Source organism: Amia ocellicauda, chromosome 11, assembly GCF_036373705.1.
Source record: "Amia ocellicauda isolate fAmiCal2 chromosome 11, fAmiCal2.hap1, whole genome shotgun sequence".
Classification (NCBI taxonomy): Eukaryota; Metazoa; Chordata; class Actinopteri; order Amiiformes; family Amiidae; genus Amia; species Amia ocellicauda.
In genome coordinates this window covers 9,707,644-9,722,306 of record NC_089860.1, presented here as the reverse complement: position 1 = coordinate 9,722,306, position 14,663 = coordinate 9,707,644, and positions in this window count along the sequence as shown.

The following is a 14,663-nucleotide window of genomic DNA, read 5'->3' as shown; positions in this document are numbered from 1 at the left end:
CTAAAATTATCAACAAAACAGTTTAATGCAACACACATTTATATTTAAGAAAACTAAATGATATTACACATTCTAGAGTTATGAATCACAGATTAACATTTCTAATTGATTTCTCAAATGTCATGAATCATGAACTCCAAACTGTTAAACTTATCTGAACTTCGTCGCAGAGAGGCCTCTCTGGCTTCGGGCTCAGATAACAGCACACGGCACGAGGTCCGTGTGGTTTGGAACAAAGGCAGTCCGGTTCGGACAGATATAGGTTTATTAAAAATGTATATAAACATGTATTGGCAAAGATAGGATAGAGACAAGCAGGGTGGATAATATTAAAAGTAAGAGTGAGAGGAGATCTATGCAATACTCGAGTTTTGACTCGAGGCACAAAACGTGAAAAAAAACAAGTATTATGATTACGCTAGCCGTTCCTACAGTTTGGATCTCATACACAACTAGGATTTATGTAATTGTGGTTTACCTAATTCTTGACCTGTGTGGTTTACTGAGATTCAGTTATGCAGACGGTCGAAAGCGGGGAGGGCTGGCAGACTGTCGACTTGAGGAAGGTTGCAAAGCTCTCAGGTTTTTGGTGGAGAAGTTCTGGTTCTGGTTCTGTTCAGTCTTCCTGGATTTCGTGTCCTTGGTTTCTTCTTCCAGGTTGTTCCACTCCACTCCCAATTGTGCCACATACATTTTAGACAAAGAGATTCTAATCTCTTTCCTCCCAACTTCTGATTGGTCAGGTTTGGGGTAATAAAATTGAAATTCGAATGGAAGCAGTCTTTGCCATTCCTCTCCCTTGATTCCTACAGAATGTGTGTTGGGGGTGTGATGGCTTTGAGGAATGTGAAAATGGTTCAAATGTTACCTAGAGGTTCTAATTCTCTATATTGTCAAGTTTTAGTTCTATCAATTAGATTTTCAAGTCCCTCAAAGCATGACCTTACAGTTGATACCAAACAAGCCAGGTGTTATTTTTCGCTAATGTTAAATTTGAGTCTTTTTGGAATCCCAGGGGGGCTGGTCTGATGCCCATGTCAGTGGAGGATCAATTAGGATGTATGAATAATTCTCTTACCAAATGTTAATGTTGCATTGTATGTGAAATATAAATGGTCCAATGGTTGTTTTAGCTAATGGTCTTCCTTTTAAGACCAATCCTGGCATGAGCATGTTTTGGTTCTGAGGTAGAATTACTGCAGTGTCATTAACTTAGTTTTAAGTTACCTTTTATTGTTTGTTATCAAACTGAGGAAGAAGCTGGGTAACACTTCTGTTAGCAGCATGTAGTTTGTATTTGTGTTTGTTGCCCTGGTCTATGGAGTATATAAAGTACCTTGAATGTCTGTGTTTCACAAAAGAAATCAATCAATTCAATTGGAAAATGATGCTAGTGTCTCTGGAGACGGGGCATGGCAGCCCATTTGTCAGTTGGGGGGGGTCTCCAGCATGGACGTGTTATCTGTCATACTTTGGTGAGCACAGGCATGTCGTAAAACACAGAGCTTCAAAGCCGTCTCCTTATGTCCTTTAGCACAAGCCTACATTTCTCAGTTAGGAAGGTATATGCATTTCAGTATATATTTGCCAAAATAAGGTCATATGATTTACAATGTGCTCCCTCTAGGTGTGTCTGAATGTGCCAGTCACCCAATCACGGTTGCCTCATGCCCCCGGAGTCAGTCGCCCCTCCTCAGACCGTCTTGTCACTACGTCGTGCCACTGTCACCTCTGCGTTGTAGTCCCTTCACTTCGTCAGCACATCCTCCCCTCCGTGGCTAAATGTGTGTAGCTACGCCAGTGAACTGCACAAATCTTTTTTTTGATATAACACATTTTGACATTGACAATATTTAATGAATAGCAGCAATTGCATGGATATGTTTGACACCACAGCTAAGAAGATTTTCCTAAAAAAATTATAAATAACCAGTGTACAAATTGTCCATTGAAAGGTTTTATTAAATACTATGAAATAACTGAGAAGCGCCGGGTCCATACCTCCGCCTGTGCATCACATTCGTTCTGTCGTTCAGATCAACGTTGTATTGCATTTTGAGTGTATATAACAGGTTTGGGTTTCGTTTGGAAAAGACAATGGGAAATGCAATGGGAAATGCAATTTAGCCTTAAATACATAACCCATAGAGATATGTCATTCTAGATATGGGGCCTGCCCTCTTCACGAACTTCACATCTTAGTTGGCAGTAACAACAAACGTAGTTCTAAAGCTGGGGATCAGCGAAGTCTCCAAATTTGTCCCGCCTCTTTTTCCTTTGCAATGGGATGATCGTGAGATAGTGCCATTCTTGCTAGTAAGCAAGTTCTTTGTAGTTGTAGACCCTTGGCGATCTTAAGCCTCGCTAAGAGACCTGGGCCTCGTGGCCAGGGGCCACAGTGACTAGGGGCTCTGCCTGCAAGTCCGTGAGGTTGGAAGCTGAGCTGAGCCCGCTGAGCCGCGCTGCTCTGCTTTCCCCGAGTCGAGCTCAGCTTCATCTGCCTCTATTTGGGTCATTAGCCGCTAATTGGGCTATTGGCCTCTAATCCGTGCTTATTAGGATATTTGGTTGTAATTCTTTTATATTTGTAATCTAGTCATGACCTCTGTTCATGAGCCCCGTGTAATAATACATTTGGCTGAGTGTGTGTGTTTGATAGTTTCATTGACTTGAAAGGGCTTACATTCAAGAGGTATTCAGGAGGCCCTCTCTCCTACTACAGTAACTAGAGAGTGATGAGGTTGGGGAAAGGCCATGAATGGGACACTGCAATTTCAAGATTGATTTGGAATAAAAGCATATAAATTGGCATTAAAGCAAACCTTCACCTAGTTGCTAATAAACACATTTAAATTAAAGAAAATCTGTGACAGATTGTAATGTATTTAATACACAAGAGTACTTTATTTTTGACAATCTTGATTACACTTTATGGCCCTGTTTTCTGCAAACAGATTGTGGCCTTGGATGCATCTGACGAGTTAGAGGCGAGGCATTGAAGAAACTCATTCACACATAAGTTCAAAACTTGGAATAATGCTTTATTTTAGACAAACGTATCAGAAAGGAAATTGATTTCTGGGGGTGAACCTGTTTCTCCTTCACAAAAGTAAGAAACTTTATTCCTCCTCAAAGTGAAGGTGGACAAGAAATGGCTTTCGGCACAGTGTTTGTGTCACAGGCGGTCATCATATCACCTTTTTGCAATTCTTTTCATGTTTCGTATGTTATGATACTGAAAGATTGCCCAGTTTTCCTAGTTGTGCAAAGCCACTGTGTGCATTTTTGCAAAAGGAAGTGTCTGAAGATTGGTACAGTGCTGAAATTGGGACTGAGAGCCACACGACAGCAAAGAGAAGAGTTCAAACAAGCGACTGTGACAGCTTCGCCATGAGCAGCTCCCCTCCGCACAAGACTGAGACCAAAACATAGGCTGTGGAAACACTCTGTCCTGTACATGAATGCTGCTGTTCACAAGTTCTTCAGGACCATGCTGGAACAAGTCTATGAAAATACCCTCATCTGCCATTAACTGTGTGAGTCATAGTCAGGGCCGGCCCGTGGCATAGGCGGAATAGGCAAATGCTAGGGGCGCCGTCCATCCAAATGAGTGAAGATTTTTTTTATTTTCTTTTAACTTTTATAATTTTTTACTAATAGTATTTTAATATTATTAATTTTAAATATTATATTATATATAATATTTTCCGTGTTGCCCGCAGGGTCACCCCGGCCCGGCGCATCAATCGCGCCCCCTCGCTCTCATACTTAGATTTACCTGATTGTGGGGTGGTGGGCTACTTCAGTTATCTGAAGCAGTGAGTGACACTGAAGGTGAAAAATGATAAATTAGCATCAGCCTACTTCAAACGATGTCAAAAAGACCAAAGCCCTCTGGTGCCCAGGGAAGAAAAAGAAGTAGAGAAGAGGAGGAAAAACGGGATAAGGACAGAGGTAATGTGATGTAATGAATGAATAGTTTATCTAATTGCATAGTTACCGTTGGAGCAGTGTTACTACTAGCCAGCTTACTTTGGACAATACTAGTAATGTTCGCTAATATAAAGAGCTGGCTAGCTAGAGTCAGTGTCAGTTACTTTTACCTTAAATTCATTAGGGAATGTTGGAAAGACTATTCAGCTGTCTGGGGAATAACCTAACCTGTGACATAATTTTGAGAAATGCTAGTGTGCTGCACGAATCATCCACTTATTTATAATTCGTTTTATGTCACTTGTTTGCTGCAAGAAAGGCAAGGTGAGTAAGGCTGTAGAACAATGCTACATTATGCATATTGCACTAAGGTTTCTGTAATATAGTTTTTTCGTGGAATACTCCTTTTTATATTTTATTTATCATTAGTTTTATGTCACTTGTTTCTTTAATACAGTTTTTATTTTTTTATGTTTCTAAAATAAAGAAAATCTCAAAGACATAAAGCTATGCAGTTTCTGTGTGAGTGTATGCACACAATGATCGATGGTGGAATTGGCTGTGATGCGCAATAGGGGCACCAGCTAAAATCTTGCCTAGAGCACCAAATTGGTCAGGGCCGGCCCTGGTCATAGTACATATTATTGCTCATTTGCCTTCAACAAACGCGAAAATGACGTGATCTTTGAAGACCCACAGTGGCACAGGAGATCAGTTCCTTGTTTTACAGTGAGGAAGAATGAATCAGTGCAATCCAAACACAAGGAGGCGTCTTTGAGAGGGATTGTTGTTGTTTTTATTGAGTCTGCAGTGTGAGGAGGAACACGTGACTTGAGCAGATCCGTCTGGCGGTAAAGGCGGGATTTCAAGTGTTCATGTCCCACGGCCAGGTCCATCACAACGGCTTCAGGATCCTCTGTCTTACATTCTGCAATTATTGTGTGTGTGTGTGTGTGTGTGTGTGTGTGCGTGTCTGCTTGTGTGTGTGCGTGTGTCTGCTTGTGTGTGTGTGTGTGTCTGCTTGTGTGTGTGCACGTGTGTGTGTGTGTGTGTGTGTGTGTCTGCTTGTGTGTGTGCGTGTGTGTGTGTCTGCTTGTGTGGGTGTGTGTGCGTTTGTGCGTGCGTGTGTGCGTGTGTGTGTGTTTGTGTGTGTGCATGTGTGCGTGTGTGTCTGCTTGTGTGTGCGTGTGTGTGTGTGTCTGCTTGTGTGTGTGTGCGTGTGTGTGTGTCTGCTTGTGTGTGTGCGTGTGTGTGTGTCTGCTTGTGTGCGTGTGTGTGTGTGTGTCTGCTTGTGTGCGTGTGTGTGTGTCTGCTTGTGTGCGTGTGTGTGTGTGTGTCTGCTTGTGTGTGTGTGTGTGCGTGTGTGTGTGTCTGCTTGTGTGTCTACTTGTGTGTGTACGTGTGTGTGTGTGTGTGTCTGCTTGTGTGTGTGCATGTGTGTGTGTGCGTTTGTGCGTGCGTGTGTGTTTGTGTGTGTGCGTGTCAGACATGGGTCAACTATATTTTCTGTATTTCCAATTAATCTTATTCATCCTGATTTATATTGTATCCTGTTTCACAGTTACTAGTTGAATGTGTTTCCAAAGGAATTTGATATTCTGTGTTTTAAATGTGTATTTCAATGTATGGGTTGTATTTGAAAATACAATCTCATTTGTACATCACAACAAACTCAGCTCAACAACAAATACGGTCTAACATTACCATCACATCACAACTCTCATTGAAAGTAAATGTTCGGCCACATTGGTGTTGCAGTTTAACTTTTAATAGTTTTATCATTAGCACTGACTACAGGTGTTATGTGTTAAGGTAGATCTTTTTCCAGCAGTACACGCATTAGCTCAACTTTGAATAACAAACCCATTTTTCTTTATGTTCCTAATCTCACAATTTCTGCCTCATTAGCTATTAGATGAGAGATGCAGGGAGGAGACAGGAGTCAATGAAAGCGACCAATTTAGACTGTTGGGACAGATGAAATTGGTGGGACTATGTTAGGAATCTCACATTGTGTCTTTAGTCTTTAATTTGTGTGTTAATGTTGTGCTACAATCATATTGTTGTGATGTACATAAAAGATTATATCTTAAAATACAACACATTGATTCAAATACAAATGACTGAAAATGGAGAATATAAAATACTAGTAAAAATACATCATTGAAATATTTGCAAATACATAGAAATACTTTTAAAACACAAACTCATTTTATTTTGCAAATACAGTCATTTAGTAATTATCAAACAAGATTCAATTTGTACTTTTTCAAATACAAAATTGAATTAAAATATGAACTAATTAAAATACATCAATACACACATGTAATGGTATTTGACCAGGTCTGGTGAGTGTAAGCGTGGGTGATGAATAAAGAACTCAGTTTAGTGCATTGCACAGTCTGAACATTACTTCCCTTGTTTTAAATTGTGCACTTTTTGACTATGTACCCTAGCACTGTGTTTGCCATGTTTGGATGGAGAAAGTTATGAGTCCACATAAACTCTTCCAATTCTATTCCTCTCATAGTGTAATTATAGTGGACATTTTCGTTACCTGCATGTAATACCTTGCACTTGTCCACATTGAATTTCATCTGCCAGGTGTCGGCCCACAACTGAATATTATCCAAGTCCCTTTGAGTAACCTGAGCTGCCGAGATTGTATCTGCTGATTAATAATAATGTAAGCAGGCCTTTTCCAGTACAGCGGGGATTCTTCAGAGTTGCCCTCTTTCTGGGATGTTGTATTCCCTAGCAATTGAACCCCTGCTCTGTCTGTTGTGTACCCATTTAACCAGCCTGGCCCTGCCCTCTGTGCCCACTGCTTCTCCTCTCAAAGTGTCAGCTGATGCTAATGATCTGACTTTTTATTACTTGTCAACCTGAAGCGGTGAAGGACAGCTTAGATATACAGTGGGGGAAAAGAGTATTTGATCCCCTGCTGATTTTGTACGTTTGCCCATTGACAAAGAAATGATCAGTCTATAATTTTAATGATAGGTGTATTTTAACAGTGAGAGACAGAATAACAACAGAAAAATCCAGAAAAATGAATATAAAAAAAGTAATCAATTGATTTGCATGTTAATGAGGGAAATAAGTATTTGACCCTTCGACTTAGTACTTGTGGCAAAACCCTTTTTGGCAATCACAGAGGTCAGACGTTTCTTGTAGTTGGCCCCCAGGTTTGCACACATCTCAGGAGGGATTTTGTCCCACTCCTCTTTGCAGATCCTCTCCAAGTCATTAAGGTTTCGAGGCTGACGTTTGGCACCTCAAACCTTCAGCTCCCTCCACAGATTTTCTATGGGATTAAGGTCTGGAGACTGGCTAGGCCACTCCAGGACCTTAATGTGCTTCTTCTTGAGCCACTCCTTTGTAACCTTGGCTGTGTGTTTTGGGTTATTGTCATGCTGGAATACCATCCACGACCCATTTTCAATGCCCTGGCTGAGGGAAGGAGGTTCTCGTCCAAGATTTGACGGTACATGCCCCATCCATCGTCCCTTTGATGCGGTGCAGTTGTCCTGTCCCCTTAGCAGAAAAACACCCCCAAAGCATAATGTTCCACCTCCATGTTTGACGGTGGGGATGGTGTTCTTGGGGTCATTCCTCCTCCTACAAACACGGCGAGTTGAGTTGATGCCAAAGAGCTTGATTTTGGTCTCATCTGACCACAACACTTTCACTTAGTTCTCCTCTGAATCATTCAGATGTTGGCAAACTTCAGACGGGCCTGTACATGTGCTTTCTTGAGCAGGGGGGTCTTGCGGGCGCTGCAGGATTTCAGTCCTTTACGGCGTAGTGTGTTACCAATTGTTTTCTTGGTGACTATGGTCCCAGCTGCCTTGAGATCATTAACAAGATCCTCCCGTGTAGTTCTGGGCTGATTCCTCACTGTTCTCATGATCATTGAAACTCCACGAGGTGAGATCTTGCATGGAGCCCCAGACCGAGGGAGACTGACAGTTATTTTGTGTTTCTTCCATTTGCGAATAATCGCACCAACTGTTTTCACCTTCTCACCAAGCTGCTTGGCGATGGTCTTGTAGCCCATTCCAGCCTTGTGTAGGTCTACAATCTTGTCCCTGACATCCTTGGACAGCTCTTTGGTCTTGGCCATGGTGGAGAGTTTGGAATCTGATTGTTTGATTCCTTCTGTGGACAGGTGTCTTTTATACAGGTAACGAGCTGAGATTAGGAGCACTCCCTTTAAGAGAGTGCTCCTAATCTCAGCTCGTTACCTGTATAAAAGACACCTGGGAGCCAGAAATCTTGCTGATTGATAGGGGATCAAATACTTATTTCCCTCATTAACATGCAAATCAATTTATAACTTTTTTGAATTGCGTTTTTCTTGATTTTTTTGTTGTTATTCTGTCTCTCACTGTTAAAATACACCTACCATTAAAATAATAGACTGATCATTTCTTTGTCAGTGGGCAAACGTACAAAATCAGCAGGGGATCAAATACTTTTTTCCCCCACTGTATTTTGACAGGTTTCTTCTGCTAAGGAGAACTGGGGGAATTGCACCTCTTTCCTGCTGGGTCGGTGGAGTGGAGTAGGTGCCCCTGTTTGGCCAGAACAGCTGCATTGAGAGAACTGGCATGGGTGTGCTGGGGGTGTTCCTGGGGGGCCGCAGTGGGAACAGAAGGACTGGGAGGGGTTGGTGGACGATGTTAAAGAGGCAGCAGAGCTGGAGATGACATTTGCTGCAGTTGTCCTATAGGGGAGGGTTCTTGTTATAAACACTCTGGTTGCCTCGATGCTTTGGCACAGGCTGGCCTGTCTGGATCTGCCCCGGGGCTGCGTCGGGTCATTCATACTGACTTACTGAATTTTTGGGGGAATTTTCATTGGCTGTGGCCGGCTGTCTTGTATGCATTTCAAATTTTCCAAACCCCCTCCCTTTTAATAAGCCATGTTTTCACAAAATAAATCAACAACTTTTTTAAAATACATATATTTTTTCTTTAATACATCTGTACAACCAGGAATCAAACCATTCATGAATCTAAACAAAAAAAAACAACAGCGACCTGTACAGACAGATATACCTGCAGTAAATTCAGACGGGTGACAAATGAAAGCCTGAAACCACTGCCTTGAGGTGTATGTTTTCATTTGTTTATTTATGTTTTACAGAGTTTAACTGTTGTTGGGGGTTTTGACTACCTCACTGCATACATTAAGGCAGTGGTTCCCAAACCGGTCCTGGGGGACCCCCTACCCTGCTGGTTCTTGTTCCAACCGAATTCTCAATTACTTAATTGAACCCTTAATTGAACTAATAATTTCCTAAATTGGAGACTTTTAATTATTTTAAACTGTAGGGGTTTTAATCTAGGTATAGAATTATATTAAAAATCATATTGAAGAAACAAATATTTTCTTACACAATTTAAAAAGTAAAATCTAAGCAGATTGTTACTTCAGTTAAGGTTCAATTAAGTAATTGAGAGCTTGGTTGGAACAAAAACCAGGAGGGTAGGGGGTCCCCCAGGACCGGTTTGGGAACCACTGCATTAAGGTTATTACACCACATGTTTATATTTAAGGAACAGTATTTGATAAAGACATTTTGAAATAATAAAACAGAGGTTGTAAGACAGTTTAAAAGTTAACTATGCTCATACAGAGTGTGTACATTAAGGTTAATGATGAGGCCTGCCTGTAAATACTAGTGACATTACAGGGGAAGCCGTGCATCTTCAAGAGGTGATTTTCTCTGTGTGTATGTGAGGTAAATTATATTTAATGACATTTTTTAAAATTCTTTCTGAGTTAAACAACTAGATTCAAAGGTCTTCTATCATGGTCCCTGCATTTATGATGCGCTGGAAGGCATATTGGGCACCGGCTAGTTGATATGTCACTAAAACAGGTCCTTGATGCTCTGGCAGTCGCAGTGAAATTCAGTACCTCTCCAGTTCTGGAAACTCTTTTGTGTATTTGTGCAACTATGCCAGTTATGATAGCAACGGAGCAGCGACCGTTCAGTGATCAAAATGTCGGTTGATGTGTGATTTTTCTCCGGATGTGTTCCATAGTGATGTGTGTTTGGGAAATAAAGATGTCTGATTAGTCCAAATCCGCCTGCTTTCAAGGAGATTTTGAGCTCAGTTTTTCATCTTCAAAACGACTTTCAGTGACAGCTGGTAGAGCATCGCTGTGCTTCGGGGGTTTCACGTGAGCAGACGGGTGAGGCGCAGCGCCAGAGGAGAGTCCATGCGTGAGGCCGGTCAGCACCGGCCGGTGTGGGCAGCGGTCAGAACTCCAAGCACCGAGATGCTTCGGCGGGCTGTAGTGCAGCGCAAGCCGGAGGAGGAGCCCCTCAGATGGGCGGAGTCAGGACTGGGGCTTCTGCAGTAAAAGCTATGTCAAAATTACTGACGTCCGCACTGCCTTTAAGGGTGGGTACGAAGGGAGGCTTCACCTTCTTTTCCAGAAGCCCTTGCCAATCCAGACTCTGAAAAGAGAAGGAAGAAAGAAATGGATAAAGGATAAAGTGGCGCGACCTTTATGTAAAAGAGCGGCCATAAAACGGACGTGTACGCCAACGTACTCTGAAGAAGGGATGCTTCTTTACTTCCTCTGCACCGCGTTTACTGGCTCCAAGGCGCTTGCTGGGATTTTTCTTCATGAGCTGCAGAGGATTCAAAACAAGAAGGAGACGCACGTTATTCTCCATCAATGGACTTAAAGTTGAAACATGATGTTAAAGATAAGTTCTCATAATTTGAAGTGCAAATGAGCGTTTGTGCATTGTTATTGTGAGCCTCGCTCCACTGCTGCACAGTCACTGGGTATTCCTCCAATTGTGTAACATTTAAATAACAGTGACATCCATTCACTATGGTTGGTAGCAAGATACCGAGGGACAGACTGGAGGAAAAACGTGTCTCAACAATAAATAACCCTGGCATACAGACCTTTTTCATGATGAAGATGGACTCTGACGAGAGGAACGCAGGATAGTCCACTTTCATGTGCACAATATTGTGAAGCACCTGGTTTCTATTTTCACCCGGGAAAGGAGTCTACGGGCACAAGAAGAAAGAGAGGAGAGCACATTAAAGGGTTACTCCAGACCCAAACTTTCAATATTCACATTCTGAGCTCGGGAATGCAAAAGCCACACACACAGATCTTGTAAAAAGTCAATTCACAACTTAGACATGACTTATTAAATCTGATCAATTATAGACACAAAGTCTGCAATAATGGAATCCTACTGAAAACCAAACCTGGTTAACAAAACGTCCTGAAGGAGTTGCTATCGTAACCTGGCAATAAAGGTGTGTTTCGGTTGTGTGTGCATGAGCGATCTGTATGAAATAAAATACTGATGTGTTTCAGCTTCTGCAACTATGATGTTAGGTTTTCAAAAAGTCTAATTAAGTCCTCAAGGATTGAATGAAATCCTACCTGGCCCTTGGTGGTATAGATTTAACTTTGCCTTGATGGCACTCAATGAAATCATTTTAATCATAATGAAACCAGGAGAGGATCATGATCTTACCTCAACAGAGGCCTACTGCTTTCACTTTAATACTGCATTAGCTTATACACTCACCTAAAGGATTATTAGGAACACCATACTAATACTGTGTTTGACCCCCTTTCGCCTTCAGAACTGCCTTAATTCTACGTGGCATTGATTCAACAAGGTGCTGAAAGCATTCTTTAGAAATGTTGGCCCATATTTATAGGATAGCATCTTGCAGTTGATGGAGATTTGTGGGATGCACATCCAGGGCACGAAGCTCCCGTTCCACCACATCCCAAAGATGCTCTATTGGGTTGAGATCTGGTGACTGTGGGGGCCAGTTTAGTACAGTGAACTCATTGTCATGTTCAAGAAACCAATTTGAAATGATTCGACCTTTGTGACATGGTGCATTATCCTGCTGGAAGTAGCCATCAGAGGATGAGTACATGGTGGTCATAAAGGGATGGACATGGTCAGAAACAATGCTCAGGTAGGCCGTGGCATTTAAACGATGCTCAATTGGCACTAAGGGGCCTAAAGTGTGCCAAGAAAACATCCCCCACACCATTACACCACCACCACCAGCCTGCACAGTGGTAACAAGGCATGATGGATCCATGTCCTCATTCTGTTTACGCCAAATTCTGACTCTACCATCTGAATGTCTCAACAGAAATCGAGACTCATCAGACCAGGCAACATTTTTCCAGTCTTCAACTGTCCAATTTTGGTGGGCTCTTTTTCCTATTTGTAGTGGAGATGAGTGGTACCCGGTGGGGTCTTCTGCTGTTGTAGCCCATCCGCCTCAAGGTTGTACATGTTGTGGCTTCACAAATGCTTTGCTGCATACCTCGATTGTAACGAGTGGTTATTTCAGTCAAAGTTGCTCTTCTATCAGCTTGAATCAGTCGGCCCATTCTCCTCTGACCTCTAGCATCAACAAGGCGTTTTCGCCCACAGGACTGCCGCATACTGGATGTTTTTCCCTTTTCACACCATTCTTTGTAAACCCTAGAAATGGTTGTGCGTGAAAATCCCAGTAACTGAGCAGATTGTGAAATACTCAGACCAGCCCGTCTGGCACCAACAACCATGCCACGCTCAAAATTGCTTAAATCACCTTTCTTTCCCATTCAGACATTCAATTTGGAGTTCAGGAGATTGTCCTGACCAGGACCACACCCCTAAATGCATTGAAGCAACTGCCATGTGATTGGTTGATTAGATAATTGCATTAATGAGAAATTGAACAGGTGTTCCTAATAATCCTTTAGGTGAGTGTATATGAGGCTCTTGAATGGCTGAACCAATAAAAGCTTTCGCTTAGAGCAGTTTTCTCCCTGAAGTCCAGATAATGCCTCAAGCTGTGGCACACAATTGGCCAAAAGTCACAGAGATTCGACAGATTAAAAGAGTGCAACAGTTACCCCTGTGACTGGCTTGTGGACCGACTACACTACAGCCTTATCGGGAGACGTTTAACACTTTTCCAACTGAAGTCTTAAATTTGAAGTTCTGTTAAGAATACCCACCTCGCCAACCAGCATCTGAAAGATGACCACACCCAGCCCCCACCAGTCCACTGCCCGGGTGTACGATGATTTGGTGAGGACTTCTGGGGCGTAAAAGTCTGGGGTGCCGCACACTGTCCTAGTTCGGTCTTTATAGCCCATGCCTAGGAAGGAAAATTAAGAGGAGTCCCGAAAAATATCACATTGTAAATTAAATATACAAATAAAAAAAAAAAAATTATACATATACTAGGAAATCAAGAATTTTAATGTACCTTCCTTACACAGACCGAAGTCTGCAATTTTGACATAGCCAGCTGCGTCAAGCACCAAGTTGTCCAGCTTTAAGTCCCTGGAATAAAAATACAGTATAATCACTTGGATTGCAGAATATAGACAGAGCCTGCCAGGAACACAAGAACTATTCCTCTGTCAACAATGAACAGAAACATACATTTCTCAAACTTGTTGCATTCAGGTACATGTCTGCACTGATTTTAGGACATGACTTCTATTATGAGGACTTCTGAGTGTCACAATAAATCATTTTCAAAATCTAAGAGAAATTCAGTGGGTGAATAGTTTAGGTTGGGTTTGATCTCAGTGAGACTAGATTTTTTCTTGCTTGTATATTGTACAAATGGCTGATGTGTGATAACTTACCTGTATACGATCTTCCGCTCGTGCAGGAACTGCAGGCCGTGCACCACACAGGCAGCAGAAAATCTGTTCAAGAAAAGACACCAGCGACACAAAAAGCAGTTTTTAAGCTCGGACTGCACTCGAGTGTGAATGAGCCGACAATTTCCTGTCAATGCAGGAACTCCAGCAACCTATGTTATTGGATCTAAAAGACAATACGAACAAAAACTGTCAATCTGGTCAACTGTCAATCTGCATACCTTCTGTAATAATGTAAATGATTAGTTGTGCTTTGTTTTGTTATTCGGAGGTTGTGTGCCAATGGTCAGGAATAATAATGTGCAATACTTTCTGAATATATAGGTACACAGTTCTGAAACGCACCTCAGGTATGACATCATTATTTTTACTTCTACCAAGATGGACGATTCACTTACACAGCCCGGGGCTCTGGAAACACTCCTGCCTGAACGTGCGTGATGAGGTCTCCCCCCGCAGCATACTCCATAATGAACCATACATGAACCTCCGTCTGAACGCAGGCGATCAGGTTCACCAAGAAGGGGTGCCGCACACTGCTCACGGTTTCCAAAATCCTTCTCTCACATTGGAACCTGAAGCGAGACAAAAGACACACAGCATGTGAATATACATTCATAAACAGCTTGGCTGAATAAGTCCAGAGATGCATTAAAATGGCAGCTTTCCTTCAGAGTAAGAAAGTGAAAACAGTCACTGAAGACCTTGCTAATGCAGTGTATTTGTGTACATCATTAAAAACATCACTAGGTTTGTTTATCTTTGCTCAGCTTTCAAACCCAGAAGCCTCAATACAATAAAAATGAAGCCATACCTGTCGACAGTACCATTGGCGATAATGTCTCCTTTTTTCAAAGCCTTCACCGCAACCATTTCTTTGGTCACGACGTGCTCGGCCAGCAGCACCTGTCAAAGCAAGACAGATTCAAAACTGTCAAAAAAGGTCAAACTCCACTCTCTCGCCCAGGATCAACATTCACAGCACAAGCATTTAGTAATACATCCTCACTAATGCTGGGCTTTAATAAGTCACAGACAAT